Source organism: Pinus tabuliformis, chromosome 1_1 (genome assembly GCF_031772625.1).
Source record: "Pinus tabuliformis cultivar Carrire ecotype Pingquan chromosome 1_1, CPIR1, whole genome shotgun sequence".
NCBI classification, from domain to species: domain Eukaryota; kingdom Viridiplantae; phylum Streptophyta; class Pinopsida; order Pinales; family Pinaceae; genus Pinus; species Pinus tabuliformis.
Window position 1 is genome coordinate 286,871,928 of NC_142297.1, and position 5,903 is coordinate 286,877,830.

Here is a 5,903-nt window from a genome sequence, read left to right on the forward strand (position 1 = left end):
AACATGGCTGGCTTCCCTACCTTGATACAGTTGCACCAGAAGCCACAGGGGCACGCACACCATAATTTCATGATAGAAGCAAGAGGACATCTAGGGTGCTCGCAACCCAGGTCAATGAGGAACTGGGGGACATGCAGGAAGGGTTCACCCTTCTAACTATCTGTCGAAGGTCTAGCCCCAGCACCCCAAGCAGTTGGAAGAGGATGCACGACTATAAAATAGGCTGTTGTACAATGGCGCGTTATGAACACTGGCCCCCTACAGAAACCACATCTGCGACCTTGGGGATTCGCAGCTGCAAAGGAAATATGGAAAGTGACCATTGAAGATACTGGTCATGACATGATGGCGCATTTAAAGAACCATGAAGCGGGTGGTGGGCCAATAAGGCAAAAGCATAACCACCCAAGTCACATTTATGAGCTACCACAAAAACAAGCCGCCGGCTTCCGAGTTCAATCAATATATAAACAAGGTAAAGGTCACATTACTACGTTGTACTGTTCGACAAGAGAATGGGTCCGTATTTCCTACATCATGAGCACTGAGGTAGTTGAAAATAGTTCGTGGTTTCAGACAGTGCCGCGGCATTACAAAGATGTTATCTTGAAAGATCAAAGGCCTACCGCCAATATTCCATAGCCAGAGTCGTCGCAGGAAGCAGAACACTCTAAATCTCCATGGACACCGAAGACCAAGAAGAAACCTCCACTCCCAGAATCAGTTCGGCGGTCGCCATGACACCTACAGGTTGGTAAATCCACAATGAAGGAAAAAGGTAAAATTGTTATCATCGATAGCGAGGAAGAAACAAAAGAGTCTCCCATGAGGGTGGAAGAGGATATCCCTAACGAAGACCCTGCACAGCCGGTGCGACGACCCAAGTATATGCCTCCAAGCAAGGGGACGAACAAGGTACCCACAAACCTGGATGAATTCAAAAATATAATCACTACCCCCTCTCCTGAAAGACGTCCCAGTAGAAAACTTGGTGGTTGGTCATGTCGCGATGATGAAATTCGACGATTGCGACCTTGCAGATCGAACAAAATTTCCCCATCTAGCGACGGATGCCTTAATGGACCACACGATAGAAGGCATGGTGACCACTCTACAGCCCAAGGAGTGGCTGCGAAAGGTCGATGAAGCTGGATTACTTTGTCTCCAGGAAATTCCGCACATTCTCTGGCCCCCTATGACTATGTTAGTCATCAAGAAGTTGCTCTGTCTAGTGCACGGAGATACACTATGGGTCAGAAAACCCGTCTGTATCACAACAAAACATGTTCACTGGGTCTCGCATCTACCCTGCACCAGACAGAACCCTCGGGAAATTATGGCCAAAAGTAATGATGTAGGAATGATAGAATGACTAAATAAGATGTATAAGCTCGCCAAGGGAATGTGAGGGCACGTCATTGACAGTATCTCCGACAATGCAGTCCGGGTGGCCACTCAGTTGCTGGCAGGAAAAGTAATGAGAAAATGTTGGAGCTCTGAGGTCTCCACCGTAGTTATTGCGCTAGCTGAAGAATGTGCCGCTGGTGTATGATTCAATTTGTCACAGTTGTAAAATTTTCTGTTTCCCACCCCGGTTTTCAGTTTCACCTTATTTCTCCCATATAGTTAAATGCCCATTCCCATAGCCATACATTTAACAGACTGAAAAAATAAATATTGCTGAAAACACAAATTCTGGAAATTTTTCAGAGTGCTGGAAATTGCAGAAATAAAAAATCAGCAATTAAAACAGCCATAAAAACACATTTAAACTCAGTGATTTTTGGTCAACTTGACCCTGGAAAAACCCCCTACAACTCTTGGGGAAAACCAGTTTGAGAGCTCTTCTTTATTTCTGGAAAATGCTTTTTACAGAGAAAATATTTTCAGCAAAAAATCAGCAAAACAGAAATTTTTCCAGCAAGCAAAACTTATCTGTTTTCAGCCCAAACGACAATCTGAAAACTGCTGGAAGAGCTGTACGGACCGTACGGATGTACAGACTGTATGGACGTACGGACCGTACGGACTGTACGGACGGCCGTACGGACTTGTACGGACGGCCCTCGGGAAAAGTGCAGAAAATCGCCTCCTCGATATTCGTGCTGAAAAATACTTTTTTCACTGTTTTGCTCACTAAATCTGCCTTTTTCTGCTTGTTCTTTATGCTGTTCAGATTTGCTGAAATGCTGCCTTGGTGTGTGTGCCAAACTGCTGCCTCTTTCTCCTCCTTGTCCAGAAATCTCCCTTGCTCTCTTGCTCTCCTTCTCCCAATCTGCTCATGAAAGAATGAATGATCTCTTTCTCATTTTCCTCCCTTAACCCAACCCTAAATGACTTTTGGGTGATCCCTAAATCCAATGGCTGAAATAGATTTAGATCAATGGCTGAGATTAAATGCTCATTTAAATCTCACTTTCTATTTTTTAATTCACCCCACTTTAATAAAGACCCACTTAGTCATTTATTTCCAAAGTCACTTTTCCTTTCTAATTTTTCATTGACTTTATAAAGTCACTTTAAAATTAGACTTAGTAACTTTATCACTTAAAGTCACTTTCAAATTAGATTTAACTTTATAAAAATTATAAAGTTACTTTAGGAGAAAAATTAAATTCTTTTGGACACTTTTCCCTAGGCCAAAGATCAAAGCCTTAGGGAACCACCTGTCCTCCGGTACCAAATTTCAACACTCCCTCTTACCGAGGAAGGTGTTCCTCACCACACCCATCTTGTCTCTGAAGTAGACATGCTTGCCCCGTGGTAAGGCTTTGGTAAGAATATCTGCAACCTGCTCATCAGTGGAAATATACTCAAGCTTTACAGCTCCCTTCTGAACATGGTCTCTGATGAAATGATATCTGATCCCGATATGCTTTGACCTATCATGAAATACTGGATTCTCCGTGAGTTTAATGCAACTCTGATTATCACAGTAAATCACTGAAGGTCTCAACGGCTGACCAAATAAGCCAAACAACATCTTGCGAAGCCAGATGGCCTCACAACTAGCTAGACTGGCTGCCATATACTCTACTTCCGCTGAACTCAGTGCTACTGACTGCTGCTTCCGGCTGAACCATGACACTACTGCTGAACCCAACCCAAAACAACACCCTGAAGTGCTCTTCCTATCAGAAGCACAACCTGCCCAATCAGAATCAGTGTATCCTGCCAATCTCACTCCATCTCCCTGCCTGTAGTCCAGACCATAATCCACTGTCCCCTGCAAGTACCGCAAAATGTGTTTTGCAGCCACCCAGTGAACCTTCCTAGGCTCACACATAAACTGACTCATCGTGTTGACTGCAAAACAGATATCTGGTCTGGTGTTGACCAAATACATCAAGGAACCAATCAGCTGCCTGTACAATGTGGGATCCACCAACTCGGAATCCGAAGCATGAAGCTTCTTCCAGTTGGTGATCATCGGTGTCGACATGGGTCTACAATCCTCCATGTGGAATCTGCTAAGGATGTCCACAATATACTTCCCCTGCCCCAGGAAGAAATGCCCCTCCTCCTGCCACACCTCCAAACCCAAAAAGTAATGCATCAAGCCGATGTCCTTCATCTCAAACTCCGCTGCAAGATCTCTCTTGCAGTGCTCTATGAGTCTCTCTGCACCTGTAATGATCAAGTCATCCACATACAGCACCAGAATGAGAGGCTCCTCACCAATCACAATAAAGTAAAGGTTCGGATCTGCCTCACTCTTTGTGAAACCCATCCCCTGCAAGTATGCATCTATCCTGGAGTACCAAGCTCTGGGAGCTTGCTTCAGGCCATAAAGGGCCTTCTTCAATCTGCACACATGGGACTCCTTCCCATGCACCTCAAAGCCTTGTGGCTGCTCAATGTACACCTCCTCCTGTATGAAGCCATTGAGAAATGCGGTCTTCACATCCATCTGGTGGATCTTCCAACCCATCTCTGCTGCTATCGATATAATGGAGCGGATCGAAGTATATCGAGCCACGGGAGCGAAGGTCTCCTCATAATCAACTCCCTCTACCTGTGAGAACCCTCTAGCCACAAACCTTGCTTTGAATTTCTCAATGCTGCCATCTGCAGCATGCTTTACCTTGTAAAGCCATCTGGAAGTAACCACAGATTTGCCCTCAGGCCTCGGCACCACCTCCCAAACATCATTCTTCATGATAGAAGAATACTCCTCCTGCATGGCCTCTCTCCAGACCTGCTGGCTAGCTGCCTCCTCATAGCTAGAAGGCTCAGAGTCAAGGATGCTGATAACCATCGCCATATAGCTACAAAACCTCTCAGGTGGTCTACTCTCTCTGACCGGCCTCTTCGGCTCAGCAACAGATGTGGCATCTCTCAAGGTGTCCTGAAGCCACTTGGGCTTCCTCTTCCCTGAGCATGCTTCTCCCATAGGAGAATGAAACTCCTCCTCCTCATCCCCATCAGTAGTCTGAACTCCTGACTGTCTGTCTGCTGTCCTCCTGCCTGCACCTGAACCTGTAGAAGCTGAGGTACCGTGTGAACTGTCCATCAGTGGACTCCCTAGTGAACTGCTCTGTGAACTGCTCTGCATGCTGCCCGGAGCACCACCCCTCTGGCTCGGCGAGCCACTGCTCACTGATGGACCTGACATCCTCATAGATGTACCTCCGGATCCTCCTGATCCCTGCCCACTGGATCCCTGCGACTGACTCAACTGCTGCTGAGGGTCTGGCTGATCCAGATACTCTAACTCCCGTGACCTCCTAAAGGCCCTGTCCTCCTCGAACTTCACATCCCGTCTGACAACAACTTTCCTTTGTGCAGGAATGTAAATCCGAAAGGCCTTTGAGGTCTCACTGTAGCCCACAAAGATACCCTTCTCTGCGGTGGGCTCTAGTTTGGTCCTCTCCTCCTTGGGTATATAGGAGTATGTAATGCATCCAAGGATATGAAGATGACCAAGATCAGGCTTCTTCCCAAAGAAAGCCTCCTTCGGAGTCATGTGCCCCAAGGCACGATGCGGACTCCTGTTCTGCAAGTAAACAGCTGTGTTGTAGGCCTCTGCCCACAAGAACAATGGCAACCCCTGATCATATAACATGGCTTTGGCAGCCCCTATGATGGATCTGTTCTTCCTCTCCGCAACCCCGTTCTGCTGGGGGTTGTAAGGAACAGTGAACTCCCTCCTAATGCCTGCCTCTGCACAATAGTCAACAAACTCTCCAAGGGTGTACTCTCCTCCATTGTCCGACCTCAGGGACTTGATCTTTCGACCTGTCTGAGTCTCCACAAGAGCTCTGAACTCCTGAAACCGCTTGAAGACCTCACTCTTGGTCTTCAAGAAATAAATCCAGGTCCTCCTGGAGTGATCATCAATGAATAAGACATAGTACTCATATCCACTCAAGGAAACATGAGACATCCGACCGCTCACATCGGAATGAATCAAATCAAGTATCCCCGTCGCTCTGCTGTCACTGCTGGGAAAAGGGGATTTGGCAAACTTGCCCATCGCACAACCTCTGCAAGTATCATGGTGATCAGTACTGAAATCTGGCACACCTGTAGTGATCTCCCGCAATGTCCTCAAGGCTCCATGAGACATGTGCCCCATCCTGCGGTGCCAAATCTCACATAGCTCAGAACTGCTAGCTCTGCTGTCGGTACTACAGCTCAATGCCAAAGGGGGCTGGAATGCAAACTTGTACACCTTTGCATGGCGTACACCTATCACTCTAGCTGAATCAGCTGGAGAGCCCCTGGGATACATCAACACCTGTCCTTCCCTGAACAGTACCTCATATCCTCTGTCCTCCAACGCTGAGACGGATATGAGGTTCTTCCTCATCCCTGGCACATAAAGAACCTCTGACACCTTCAAGGGAGGTTTGGACTCCCTCTGAAATGTCACTGTCCCCACCCCGACTGCTCTAACAACT